The 15,015-nt window shown below is 43.4% G+C and overlaps 1 pseudogene; it reads right to left on the bottom strand.

The window, feature by feature from the left end:
- Positions 1-252: 252 nt before the first annotated feature.
- Positions 253-1,347, bottom strand: LOC148473226 (prolactin-releasing peptide receptor-like; annotated as a pseudogene).
- Between the last annotated feature and the right edge of the window lie 13,668 nt (positions 1,348-15,015).

The raw sequence follows: 15,015 nt of genomic DNA, 5'->3' as shown, positions 1-15,015 counted from the left end.
CTGTATGAACACTCAGTCAATGGAATCTTCCTGATCATAGTATCCAGGTCCCTGAGTAAAATCCATTGGTTTTGTTGTGAAGATACCTTGATCATGTAGGACCAATTAAGAGTGTACATCAATATTAATGTACAACTTGTGTAAGTGGGATGGAATCTGTTGGTGTTAAACATATTTTCAAGCAATATATATGACTATAAAGAAATGTAAGCAATTATGCACATGTGATTTAAAACACAGAGTTAAAGGCTTCTAGTTAAAAGAGCATCTTCCTTGAAATGTTATCTTATCTGAGAGGACCATGGGAACATCAGCCAGTGTAGAACACGTGTTGAGCCTGGAGTTCTTACTTGACATGGTTCTGGCTCTCTTCTTATGGTGGTAAAAGTAATTTCTAAGATGAAAGCGGAATTTGTCATGCAAGGAAGCATAGATAAATGGGTTATAGCATGCAGAGCTCATGGCAATAAGATGACAGGTAACTTGAATAACATTGATGTAATTCTTATCTAAGATGGAGAACTCTTCATCGATATCCCGGATGAGGTTGACCACTTGAAGAGGCAATCAGCATATTGCAAAAGCCATAACTGAAATAATGAGCATACGGAAAGTCTTCTGCTTCTTTTTAGACCATTTATCTTGATTGTGGGACGTGGCCCCTGGAACATTCCTCCTTTTAAGGTGATAGGCAATGGCACAATAGGATATAGTGACAGCAGAGAGTGGAAGCATATAAGACAATAGTAGCATTGTACAAGAATAGAGAAGCCTCTGTTTTTCTTGATGCTTCCAGAATTCCTCACAAATTATCATGTCATGGCCAACACTTTTGAGATCCAGATAGTGAGTACACATAGATGTTGGTAATGAGACTCCAATGGAGACCATCCAGATGGAAGTTACAATATAAAAGCATGATTTACATCCTATTCTCCTTCTGATAGGGTACACAACTACGACATACCGGTCTATTGCAATGGCAGTCAAGGAGAGCACAGACACAAAGACAGTTGCAGCTTGCATTAAAGTGACAAAGTGGCACATGAATTTCCCAAACAACCATCCACGGATTTCAAAAGCATAGGATGCTGTCAATGGAACACAGAAAATACACATGACCAGATCGGCTGCTGCAAGGTTCCCAATAAGGAAATTGGTAGTGTTGTGAAGCTTCTTCGTAAAGGCAATGAGAAGTATTAGAACACAGTTTCCCAGGCAAGCTACAGTCACCAACAAGGTGTATAAGGGAATAAATAGAGGTTTCATCTCAAAAAGGAGATCCAGACCTGAGAATACCTGTGATGCATTTTCTGTGGACTCATTCGTCAATTGGCCAGCCATCATTTTCAGCTTTCTGCATTTCTGAAACAGGAATTATACATTAAATGTTATTTTTAAACATCATTAAGGATATAATCAAGTAATCTTCATTAAAAAGGAAGCAACAAAATAAACACTAACATTTCAGAATGTATTAATATAATTCATGCTTTTCATTAGAATTTGGTTAACTTAACTATTAGCATAAACTTAATTATTTTCCCTTCCTGGAATATTAGATTGAGAATATAACTGCTGTCATCAATCAATTGTGAAGGCCCATTTAACAAATTTGCAGCATGTTAATCATTGTGTTGCTTAATTATTTTTATGGTATTACTGCAGTGATTTAAGGGGAGATTTATTAAAGCTTGGACAGAGATAAAGTGTAGAGAGATAAAGTACCAACCAATCAGCTGCTGTCATTTTTCAACCATAGCCTACAAAATGACAGTTAGAAGCTGGTTCTTTAGTACTTTATCTCTTTCCACTTTATCTCACTCCAGGCTTTGATCAATCTCCCCCTTTGCAATTGTTAAGTACAAGAGTTAAAACAAAGACTAATTATTTAGGGCAGGCAGGAATGCTCCACTTCCGATTTCTCCCCCAACCTATCAGTGACCATGCTCTGCAATAATTAGAAGCTTCTAGGACTAGCTTTTAGGACATGCCCTGAGAAAGGGGTTCGGTGATTCTTAAAATTTAAGACAATAGATTATTATATATATGGTTCTTATTTTAGCTGTGCTTTGCTAGTTAATTTACCAGAAGTGCATTTAACTAAATTTTGCAGTGACCAGATTTCCAGAAAGAGTTTTTAAAATATTTTCGCTAAAAGTTTGCATAAAAGATGAACACCAACCAAAATGACAAATTTATTTCAGGTAGCATTCAAGGCCAATCTACTATATAAAAGTGAAAATTTGTCCTTCTGTCTTTCTATACAAGTACACAGTTTACAACCCAAGTTCGTGAAATTTTACATACAAAAAACACGGCCGAGGCAACTAAAAAAAATTTGAAATAGAAATGAATTACTTTTCATTTGTAATTAAAAAACACAATTTTTGTTGTATGCTCATTGTGGGGCCTTGCACTCAGTACTGCTCTCTGCTGCCTCCAGTGGTGATATTTAAGAACTTTCTTATCTCTACTATCTACTATATAAAAATGAAAATTTGTCCTTCTGTCCTTCTGTCCTTCTGCCATTCTGTCTTTCAATACAAATCCACAGTTTACCAGCCAAGATCGTGAAATTTTACATACAGTGTATTAAAACACGGCAGAGGCAACTAAAAAAATGTGGAATCGAAATTAATTACTGTTAATTTTTAAATAATTAAAAAACACAATTTTTGCATAGCATTCGCACTCTACAGGTCAGGTACGGAATTACAAAAGGATTTAGCCCACAGTTTACAAGCCAAGATCTCTCATGGTTCTACACCTAAAACACCAAAGAAGAATAAAAGCATTGTCCTGTTTGGTTTATTGTTAGATACAGATTTGGACACCATTCTTCTTGGGCCATCTGCAAGGTCAATAATAAAAATATTAAAATTTTATTTTTGTTTCATTTCATAATTTGATTTTAGAACATGCATTTTGCTACATACTAAGGAATTATGGAATTTTATTCTATAGCATATAATCTAAGTTTCTGAACATCATTTACTATGGCTCTCGCATGGAGTTTCCAGTACCTTTTAAATGCTGTATGAATTTATTAGGGATGAGCGGGGTTCGGTTCTCAGAGAACCAAACCCACCCGAATTTCAGGGATCCGGGGCGATCCGAGCCAAGCTCAGATCTCCCTGCCTGCCCTGGATCCCTCACCCGAGGCAAAACCTCGCGATGCCGCTGTGGGGTCGCAAGGTTTTGTAATGAGCGGGCTTAACGCTGATTGGCTGAGAGAGCCGTCTGTCAAAGCTCTCAGCCAATCAGTGTTAAGCCCATTTAATATGCACACAGGAAGCAAAAGAAGATGGCACCGCCATCCCTCACTGCCTGATACCGCCGGCACCCCCGCTGCCGACACCTCCACTGGCAGCATCCCCTGCTGCCGACACCACCGCTGCCGACACTGCCGGCACCCCTGCAATGCTGCCCCACATATTCAGGACACCCTTAGCGACCCCCACACTGCCGACACTGCCGACACTCCCACACTGAGGACACCACCAGCACCCCATGTACTACCGACACTGTCAGCACACATGCACTGAGGACACCGCTGGCACCCCCGCTCTGCCGACACCCCCGGGACCCTGCATTGAGAACACCCTTGCACTGCCAACACAGTCAACAAACCTGCACTGAGGAACCACTATTGATATTAAGCCAGGCTTATTATGAGTCTGAATATGGTAAAAATTGATATCTGCATCCATGAGGAGAGATCCATCTGATTTACAGTCAGGTCCAAAAAGATGGCAACTATACTGGGTTGCAAAAAAGCAGCTCTGCAGCACAAATTTTTATTTATTCTTGCTCATGCATCAACTTACACAACTAGATGGTGTCAACAGTGGTGACCAAACTTTTTTGTCTACCTCCTTGGTTGCTGGACCGCACTATGGAATGCACAGAGACTACTTCTGGTTCATTCCTTTGTCAGCCCCTGAAGGGTAAAACCGATTGGATGAAGCTTATACACCGTGGAGACCCTGAATGCCAGAAGCAGCTGCACAAGGAACTGGAAGTAGTTGCTGTGCATTTCATAGTGCGATCCAGTAACCAGGAAGTACACAGTCATCCTGGTATCAGAGCAACAGAAGCTCTTGGCCGTGTTTACACTGTACATCCAACAAATTGTGAATGCTTCTGTCTCCGAAGCTTGCTTTACACTGTTACAGGTCCTACTTCCTTCAAAGACCTTAGGACTGTGGATGGGGAAGTTTGTCGCACTTTTCGTGAGGCCTGACTAAGGAGAGGTTTGTTGGAGGATGATGTGAAAACAAACATTCTTAAAATCCCGGGCAATGCCGGGTACTCCAGCTAGTTTATACTATTTCTGTCCTTCTGTCTTTCTATACAAATCCACAGTTTACAAGCCAACATCATGAACTTTACATACGAGCGTATTAAAACACGGCCGAGGCAACTAAAAAATTTTTACATTGAAATGAATTACTGTTAATTTTTAATTAATTAAAAAACAAAATTTTGGCTGTACACTCATTGTGGGGTCTCACGGCATATGGGTAGGGCATCAGAGTGAGCACTTTGTGTTGTCATGTTTTGTCATGATCTTAGTGTTTATTATCGAAGAGAGCTTTATCAGGCTTTCCCAACATTCTCAGCTGTCTGACTATACCAGATTACGCAACAACATTGACTTCTTTCTTTGAACTGTGTTAAAATTATGAATTTGCATGGACCCTGCTGTACTATGAGCTGCCAAAGTATTACACATGGAATGCTTATCAAAAAGTTTTTTTAATGCAAAGAAAACAGGGAGTCGCTGTAGATGGTCATCCTGGTATCAGAGCAACAGAAGCTCTTGGCCGTGTTTACACTGTACATCCAACAAATTTTGAATGCTACTATCTCCGAAGTTTGCTTTACCCCATTACAGGTCCTACTTCCTTCGAAGACCTTAGGACTGTGGATGGGGAAGTTTGTCGCACTTTTCGTGAGGCCTGACTAAGGAGAGGTTTGTTGGAGGATGATGTGTAAACAAACATTCTTAAAATCCCGGGCAATGCAGGGTACTCCAGCTAGTGATATTATAAAAAAGGAAAACAAAATGAATTTGAACTAAAATATCAAGCAACAATTTATTTGATCGGAATTTAAAAAATTCTATCAAAACGTTTACAACATAGAAAAATTCTGCTTTTAAGATCTCCTACAATATAGAACAATTAATTTATAACTTTCTTTCTGACCCAAATATATCTAAATTATCTTGGCAATCAAATGATATACTTATCTCGAAAGGCTAGCAAGGAGATGGGGAGTACAGGAAAATTGTCTGTTTGAGGTGCACAAAATACTAAATAAAATGCAACTTTTATTTAATTGTTTAAAATGTATACATACATGTAGGTAGCAAAATATTTAGTAAAATATAGTGATACTAGAGATGTGTAAAGACTAGAAATACATGTGAAATAAAATATAATTAAGTTCAGCTTTATGCCAGTGTTTTGTCTTGTTTTAAAGTACAAAACGTATTTGTATATTTTTAAGGTTTCAGAGTTCAGTTGTATATATGAAGTTCTTAGAATCTTGCTATATAATTAGGCCACTTCAGCAATATTACTTTAGTTAATGGACAAATATAGCATGCTACAAGAAGATGTAGCTATTTAGTACACATATTGATTTAAGCTGATTAATGAGTTACAGATATCTATGTAGGTTAGGTAGTCTTCTAAAGCTGGGTACACAATTGATAGCTATATATCGTCTGTTCCATTGAATGGGTGATATATCTATATTGCATCTCTGGGTGTGTACAGCAGATATGCGTACGACGTTGTTCACAGACATATCCAATCTGCTGTGCAGCACAACAGATGATTAATTTATCTGAAATATATATTGGTCATCTCCTGGTGTGTACGGGCCCCTGATGGTGATTGAGAGTGCAAGATGGGCAGGAAAATTAAATGCCCGTCCAGTTGAGCTGTAAAGCCCGGCACATTGGGCAGACGATTGGTAAGTTTGAATACATTTACCAATTGTCAGATAGGTCAGCGGGTTGGCCATCCGGCTGATCCGTCGACCTAAAGTGTACCCAGCTTAACTCCATATAGTTTTCATAGCATACAGCAGGGGCAGAACTAGCGTTGGTGCAGCCAGTGGCTTGCACCGGGGCCCGCTGATGTGCAGGGGCCCATAGCCATCGCTGCACATGCCGATAGTGTCCCCAGGGTCCCACAAGTGTAGGGAAGACCGCAGTGAGGGCGGTCTGCCCTACACAGTAACAAACACATAGCCGCTAGCGGCCAATGAGAATCAGACAGACTCTCATTTGCTGCTGCATCCACGGAGGGAGCCGGCTGGAGCTCACTCATGAGCTCCACCTTCCATCTCCTTCTGCAGCAGGTGATGGGGGGGGGACTACTACTGGGGACACAGCATAGGGGTGGCTGCTGCTAGGGGCACTGTATAAAGGGGGCCGCTACTGGGGGCACTGTATGGGGGGTGGCCGCTACTGGGGGCACTGTATAAGGGGGACTACTACTGGGGGCAATGCAGCATAAAGGGGATTACTACTGGGGGCAATGCATAGGGGGGACTACTACTGGGGACACAGCATAGCACTACTGGGGGCACTACTGGGGGCACTGTATAGGGGGTGGCCACTACTAGGGGCACTGTATAGGGGTGGCCGCTACTGGGGCACTGTATAGGGGGGACTTCTACTGGGGGTAATGTAGCATAGGGGGATTACTACTGGGGCAATGCATAGGGGGGACTACTACTGAGGTGCAGTGCATAGGGGGGATTACTACTGGGGGCAATGCATAGGTGGGACAACTACTGGGGGCACTGCATAGGGGGGACTACTATTGGGGGCACTGTATGTGGGGATGGCCGCTACTGGGGGCACTGCATAGGGACGACTACTACTGGGGGCAATGCATAGGGATGACTACTACTGGGGGCACTGCATAGGGGGGACTATTACAGGGGCAATGCACAGGGGGGAACTACTACTGGGGACACTGCATAGGGGGGAACTCTTCTGGGGGCACTACTGGGGGCACTGCATAAGGGACCACTACTGGGGGCACTGTATATGGGGCACTGCATATGGGGGCCCAAAGCATATTCATGCACCTGGGCCCACCACTCTCTAGTTCCCCCACTGGCATACAATATATATATATAAATATATATATATATATATATTGTGACACAGTTAGGTTAGGGGGTCCCTCTCCTGGGTAGAGGACTCCTTCCTTACACACACACACACAGCAGCAGGGAAGCAGCACACCAGTCTGGATGCAAGTAAAAGCTGGTCGGTGCCAGTCTTTATTGTACGATGACAGAAATATAAAGAAAACATAAATATAAATCCTAGCCCTGTCGGGGCACTAACTTCACGGGTAGTTCCCTCACTACCAGAACCTGGCAGGGCCTAATGCCCTCGCCAGCAACAAAGCAAAGCACAGTACTCACAAATAGGTTTTTCAAGTGTCTCTGAGCAAACTCCCTGCCTGCTCTCCCAGGTGAGACACTCAGCCCTAAACACACTAGGCTTATATTGGCCACTCTCAGGTGGAAAACGAACAAGCCTGTTACCAGGCTGCGAGAACCAAAACCTGGAGTGGCCATGGGTGGAGCCCTCCCTCTCCTCTCACCCACAACCCCCAGGTCCCAAACCGGCTTTTCAAAAAGCCGAAACTCAAGCCTGCTACACTGCAGACTTTCTCCTGGGGGTTTAAAACACAAAAGACAGGAATCTGGGACAAATGTACCTGCCACAGACCACTTTACCAGTGATCCTATCACATATCCCCCCCCTTTGTTTCGACCTGTGGGGCGGAACAACTGAAGCCCCCAAACAATGAACGCGTGACAACACATCAGCATTGGCCAGCTGGCTTCCTGGCCTGTGTTCCACTGAAAATGTAAAAGTTTGTAACGCCAAGAACCATCTTGTAATTCTCGCATTACTGTCCTTATTTTCAGACATCCACTTCAGAGGGGCATGGTCAGTGATCAATTTGAACTTTCTTCCGACCAAGTAGTACCTGAGAGCCTCTAACGCCCACTTTATGGCCAACGCCTCCTTCTCCACTGTGGCATAGTTTCTCTCATGTACATTCAACTTTCTGCTAAGATAGAAAATAGGGTGTTCCTCACCCTCTTTGTTCTGGGACAGGACCGCTCCTATACCTACTTCTGATGCATCGGTTTGTACTATGAATTCCCTTTCAAAATTAGGAGTCATCAGGACTGGTTGGGAACACAACGCTACTTTCAACTCCTGAAAAGCTTTCTCTGCCTCAGGACTCCATTCTACCATGACTTTTTGTTTGCCTTTGGTCAGGTCAGTCAGTGGGACTGCCATGGTGGCAAAGTTGGGTATAAACCTCCTGTAGTACCCCGTAATTCCCAAGAAGGCTCTCACCTGCTTCTTATTCAGAGGCCGTGGCCAGTTTTGTATGGCATCAACTTTATTGAGCTGAGGCTTTATCAGGCCTCTGCCAATGGTGTATCCCAGATATTTTACTTCCTCCATGCCTAGACAACACTTTTTTGGGTTGGCTGTCAAACCTGCCTTATAGATGGAGTCCAACACTGCTTGTACCCTGGGTAAGTGAGACTGCCAATCAGTACTATGAACGACCACGTCATCCAGATAAGCAGCCGCATACCATCTATGGGGCCTTAGAATCCTGTCCATCATTCTTTGGAAGGTAGCAGGTGCCCCATGTAGCCAGAAGGGCAACATCTTGTACTGAAACAAGCCCTCTGGCGCTGAAAAAGCTGTCTTTTGTTTGGCGCTCTCGGTTAACGGTACTTGCCAATACCCTTTGGTTAGGTCAAGAGTGGTTAAATACCTTGCCGTCCCTAGTCTCTCAATCAGTTCATCCACTCTTGGCATCGGGTAGGCATCAAATTTTGAAACACTGTTCAACTTTCGGAAGTCATTGCAGAAACGCACACTCCCGTCGGGCTTTGGAATCAACACAATGGGACTTGACCATTCACAATGTGATTCTTCAATAACCCCTAACTCTAGCATATTTTTAATTTCTTTCGACACCAATTCTCTTTGTGCTTCTGGTAACCTATAGGGCTTTAGATTAACTTTAACCCCTGGGTCAGTGATGATGTCATGTTTAATGACCGAGGTTTTCCCAAGTACATCAGAGAACAGCACCCTATTTCTAATCAGAAACTCCTTGACCTCTTGTTGTTGAATTGCCGACAGGGTTTTTGCCACTGTCACTTCGGGAACTAAGGGCCCTGGACTTACTGGAGGGTCTCGGATGGCCGACAGTACCGTTCTATCTTTCCAGGGCTTTAACAAATTTATATGGTATATCTGTTCCGGCTTTCTTTTCCCCGGCTGGTAAACTTTGTAATTGACCTGCCCCACTCTTTCTAAGATTTCAAAGGGCCCTTGCCATTTAGCCAAAAGTTTATTTTCCACAGTGGGAACCAATACTAACACTCTGTCCCCAGGAGCAAAGCTGCATAACCGAGCATTGCGGTTGTATACCCTCTGCTGTGCCTGTTGAGCCTGTTCCAGGTGCTCTCTCACTATCGGCACTACCGCAGCAATTCTCTCCTGCATTTGAGAAACATACTCAATCACTGTTTTGTAAGGACTAAACTGCCCCTCCCATGTCTCTTTGGCAATGTCTAGTAACCCCCTTGGGTGTCTCCCATACAACAAGTCGAAGGGTGAAAACCCGGTGGAGGACTGGGGAACTTCTCTTTTGGCCAACAATAAATACGGCAATAAGTAGTCCCAATCCCTACCATCCTTGTCGACCACTTTCCTAAGCATGTGTTTTAACGTCTTGTTAAACCTCTCGACCAGCCCATCGGTTTGGGGGTGATAAACCGAAGTTCTTAACTGTTCGATTTTGAACAGGCGGCATAACTCTTTCATGACTTTGGACATAAACGGTGTACCCTGGTCAGTTAGTATCTCCTTAGGTATACCCAGCCTGCTAAAGACATGAACTAGCTCTCTGGCAATGGTCTTGGTTGACGTATTGCGCAACGGGATCGCTTCCGGGTACCTGGTAGCGTAATCCATTATGACCAGAATATACTGGTGTCCCCTGGAAGACTTCATTAAGGGTCCAACCAAATCCATCGCTATTCTTTCAAACGGCACCTCTATGATAGGCAATGGAACTAGTGGACCCTTAAAATGTGGCCTGGGAGCATGATACTGACACTCAGGGCAGGATGCGCAAAAGTCAGATACCTCTTTATGAAGCCCGGGCCAGAAAAACCTCTGCATTATTCGCTCAGTGGTTTTCTCTACCCCTAGATGGCCTGCCGTTATATGACCATGGGCCAGATCCAACACTGTTCTTCTGTAGGCTTTGGGAACTATTAGTTGTTCCACAACATCTTCCCCCTTCTTAGTCACCTGATATAACAAATCCTGACACATTGCCATGTGGGGATAGGAAAAAGGACTATCAGGGTCTACGGGTTTGCCATCAACTACTTTTACATTCTCCCTGGCTTTTACCAAAGTAGGGTCATTCAACTGCTCCACGGCAAAGACCTCTCTTCTGACCTCTAAATCAGGCAGACGATCACCTGGCCCAACAACACTTCCCACCTCAATGGGAGGCACATCAGTTGGCGGGCCACCATCACGCTCCACATTCTCTAGTTCGCCAATCATAGTAGAAAAAGGGAATAACTCTGACTCAGAAGAAACTCCCTCCTCCACTACATCGACAACCTTCTCAAATGGATCAGGGTTGTTCACCTCTGGAACAAAACGGCTTTCCCACAACTTCCAGAAGTGAGCAAAGTCTCTCCCCAATATTGCATTGTACATCAGACCATGTACCAAACCTACAGAAACTATAGCAGAACCACATGGTGTCTCGATGTTCACCTCGGCAGTAACATAATATCGAGTATCCCCATGTATGCAGGTCACACCAACTGTTTTCCCCTCACGCTGCAAGGGGTTCACCAGCTCATCTTTTCTAAGTGTCACCAAGCTACCAGAGTCTAACAGTGCCTCTACTCGGTTGCCATCTACAGTGAGTACACACATGTGCTTATCAGTCACAGCCTGCCGGTCAGCCGTACAGGCTATCTGTGCAAAGAAAGACCCCCTGCGGTAGACATGAGCAGTATCACATTGCATAGGTTCAGTTGTAAGTGCACAATTAGCGGCAATATGGCCGAAGCCACCACATCGGAAACACTGAGTCACATTAATGTCTAGTCGTTTACGGGGCAAGAACCTTCCCGGCCTGGCAGGCCTGTCTCCAGGTTCTACACCCTCAGTCTTAGGTACATTCCACCGCCCAGCACCCTTCTCCCCTGGAACAGTCTTACCAGTGTCTGTGGGAGTTCGCCGGTGCGCCATCGGGGCTCGGTGGGGCATACTCATCAGCTCCTCAGCCGCCACGTACCTCTCCACCAGCTCGACCAACTGGTCCACGGACTTAGGGTCTGCACGGCTCACCCACCTGTGCAGAGTCACAGGTAATGATCGCAGGTACCGGTCCATCACGACCCTTTCCACGATCTGTGGTCCCGTCAGCGTCTCGGGCTGTAGCCATTTTGAGGACAGATGGACGAGGTCATGCATCTGTGAACGTGGAGGCTTGTCCTTATGGAACTCCCAGCGGTGGACCCGTTGGGCACGAACAAAGGTGGTGACTCCCAAGCGAGTTAGGATCTCCTGTTTTAGTTTTTTATAGTCCTTGGCATCAGCCAGGCATAAGTCGAAATAGGCCTTTTGTGGCTCCCCAGACAAAAAAGGTGCCACCAGACTTGCCCACTGCTCCTTGGGCCAACTCTCCCTTTCGGCCGTTCTTTCAAACGCGGTGAGATAGGCCTCCACATCATCGCCCGAAGTCATCTTTTGGAGGAAGTGACTGGCTCGTACGGAGTGAGTGGTGGTGGGAGGACCCGTATTAACATCTCTGGGCCGGGCGACCAGGTACTGTACCACCTCTTTAATGGCCTGGCTGTTTTCTGCTAAGGCCTGGCTGTTTTCCGCTAAGGCCTGGCGGGTTTCCTCGATGGCGACCTGTTGTTGCCTCTGGGCTGTCTCCAAGGCCAACAGTTGCACCCTGGTGGATTCCTGCTGAGCCCAGGTAGATTCCTGCTGAAGTTTGTTCGTCTCCTGCTGAGCTCTGGTAGATTCCTGCTGAGCTGCTGTAGCTTGGAGCAAGGCCTTAATAATGTCCTCCATTTTGTCCTGGGGTGTAGGTTGGAAGCTGAACCTTGCCTCTCTGAGCATTGGCTGACGCCTCCTCTATGGGACTCCAAGGACACAGCGTTATTTCCACACTCACAAATTGGGTGTCTGCCCCTTTAATTTTTAAACGGAAAGTTTTCCTCTTGCTGCAACTTCAGTGTGTGTGGGTGCCCGCATTCTCCACCATATTGTGACACAGTTAGGTTAGGGGGTCCCTCTCCTGGGTAGAGGACTCCTTCCTTACACACACACACAGCAGCAGGGAAGCAGCACACCAGTCTGGATGCAAGTACAAGCTGGTCGGCGCCAGTCTTTATTGTACGATGACAGAAATATAAAGAAAACATAAATATAAATCCTAGCCCTGTCGGGGCACTAACTTCACAGGTAGTTCCCTCACTACCAGAACCTGGCAGGGCCTAATGCCCTCGCCAGCAACAAAGCACAGCACAGTACTCACAAATAGGTTTTTCAAGTGTCTCTGAGCAAACTCCCTGCCTGCTCTCCCAGGTGAGACACTCAGCCCTAAACACACTAGGCTTATATTGGCCACTCTCAGGTGGAAAACTAACAAGCCTGTTACCAGGCTGCGAGAACCAAAACCTGGAGTGGCCGTGGGTGGAGCCCTCCCTCTCCTCTCACCCACAACCCCCAGGTCCCAAACCAGCTTTTCAAAAAGCCAAAACTCAAGCCTGCTACACTGCAGACTTTCTCCTGGGGGTTTAAAACACATAAGACCGGAATCTGGGACAAATGTACCTGCCACAGACCACTTTACCAGTGATCCTATCACAATATATATATATATATATATATATACATATATACACATATACACACTGTATGTATATATATATATATATATATATATATCTGTGTTAACTGTATAGATAAGGAGAAGGACCAACTATATAATTAGGCATTATAAAATATCCGAACACTTACATAGATATCTCTAACTCATTAATGGCTAAATCAGCTTAAAAAGTTATGTGTACTGCATGGCTACATCATCTCATAGCACTCTATATTTGTACATTTAATAAAGAAATGTTGCTGAAGAAGCCGAATTCTAAAGTTACCTGCAGTCTTCATACATACAGCTGAACTCTGATTTCTCAAAAATATAAAAATACATACTGTACCTTAAAGGAAGACCAACAATAGACATAAAGCTGACCTTTATTAGATTTTATATCACATATATTTCTAATCTTTACATATTTCTAGTATCACTATACTTTTAATATTTTGCTACTTATATGTATGTAAAAATTTTAAACAATTAAATGAAAGTTAAATTTTATTTGGTATTTTGTGCGCTTCAACCAGATCTTTTTCCTTATCTCCCCATTTGACTTGTTTAGGCTGTGGCAAAACATATATTAATATAAGAAATTGAGATAATTAGGGGTTTGAGAATCTAATAATATGAGCACTTAGAAAAGGATCCATTGCACAGAAAATTGCTCTCTACGGTTAGCAAGGAGATGGTCCAGACAGCATTTCAACTACCTATTATATAATAATATAACCGCACACCTTCATTAACTTTTAATAATATTCTACAAGAAACCCCTTTCTTAAGGAATCCATGGAATCTAGATTTACACATAGGGAGGGTAGAAACATCAATTACTGTGCTAAATGTTTAAATATATTGCTTTTGAATAATTATATTAATTATTTGTAAAAAAAAAAATTAGCAAATATATTAAATTATATACTCCCATCCCTAGTTTTACCCGAGGAAGACAGGCAAGGAAAAATATGAGGATGAAGATATGAGGGTAGCCATTAACCTGTTTCATATCATTATCTCTAAGAAATCCCCAGCAGCAATACTATTGTTAAATGCTGAAACAGCCATTGATAGAATTTGGGAAATAAATAGTGTCCAATTAAGGATATGCTTGTTCTTATTTATAAATAAAACAATATCTAGAAAATAGACCGGTTATCACAAGTCATATCTATAAGCATCGGCGTCATATATACATTAATTTCTGTTTATACTAATTTTTCATTAATTGATGGAAGCACGGGATACAATATAATTCTGAGATTATATGCACACACAAAAATAACATCTTCAATTTACATGGCATGGCAATAGGTACCCCCAGCCGGATTAAAAGCAATTGTTAAAGAATATAGGAATGAAAGTATTCAGAGGTGCAAATAAAAAGCATGCTGTATGGAACAAGGTCAATATGTGGTAATTAACAGAGCTGTAACTAGACTTTTTGGTGCCCTGTACCAGAAAGAGCATTGGTGCCCCCCTCATTTTTCAAAGGGACATAATGCACCCAAAAAAAGGGCCATGGCTTCATGGGGAAGGGCCAGGGAAGAGATAGAGGAGGCCAGGAGATGCTGGGGATGAAATAAGAGGAAGCTACAAGCAAGAATGATAATAAACAGAAATATGACAGGCCCAAACAGCGCCCCCTGACCTGTGGTGCCCTGTGCGATGGCACCGCCCGCACTACCCTAGCTACGGCCCTGGTAATTAGAAACTCCGTAAGAGTTGGAGACTAAGATCTTCATTATTGTGCAAATAACAAAAGTAGCAAATGGCATAAAATGCAACTTCACAGTGTTTGTAAACAAATATAAATCAATAGCAATTGCAACAATCATTGAATACAGTAAGTGCAAATAATCCCCAGGAGTAACAAATGGCATAAAATGCAATTTCATGGTCATTGTTGGTATATATAAATGAAATCTTTCAGTGGTGCATGCGTATGCCAGGTGGAATATCATAAAATCTTATATCTGGTAATAGAAAATTCCGTAATCAATTT

This window comes from Taudactylus pleione, unplaced genomic scaffold (assembly GCF_031769625.1).
Source record: "Taudactylus pleione unplaced genomic scaffold, aTauple2 ptg000953l, whole genome shotgun sequence".
In the NCBI taxonomy this organism is placed as follows: Eukaryota; Metazoa; Chordata; class Amphibia; order Anura; family Myobatrachidae; genus Taudactylus; species Taudactylus pleione.
Note: the sequence above shows the minus strand (reverse complement) of the source record. Positions and strands in the feature narration are given on the sequence as shown.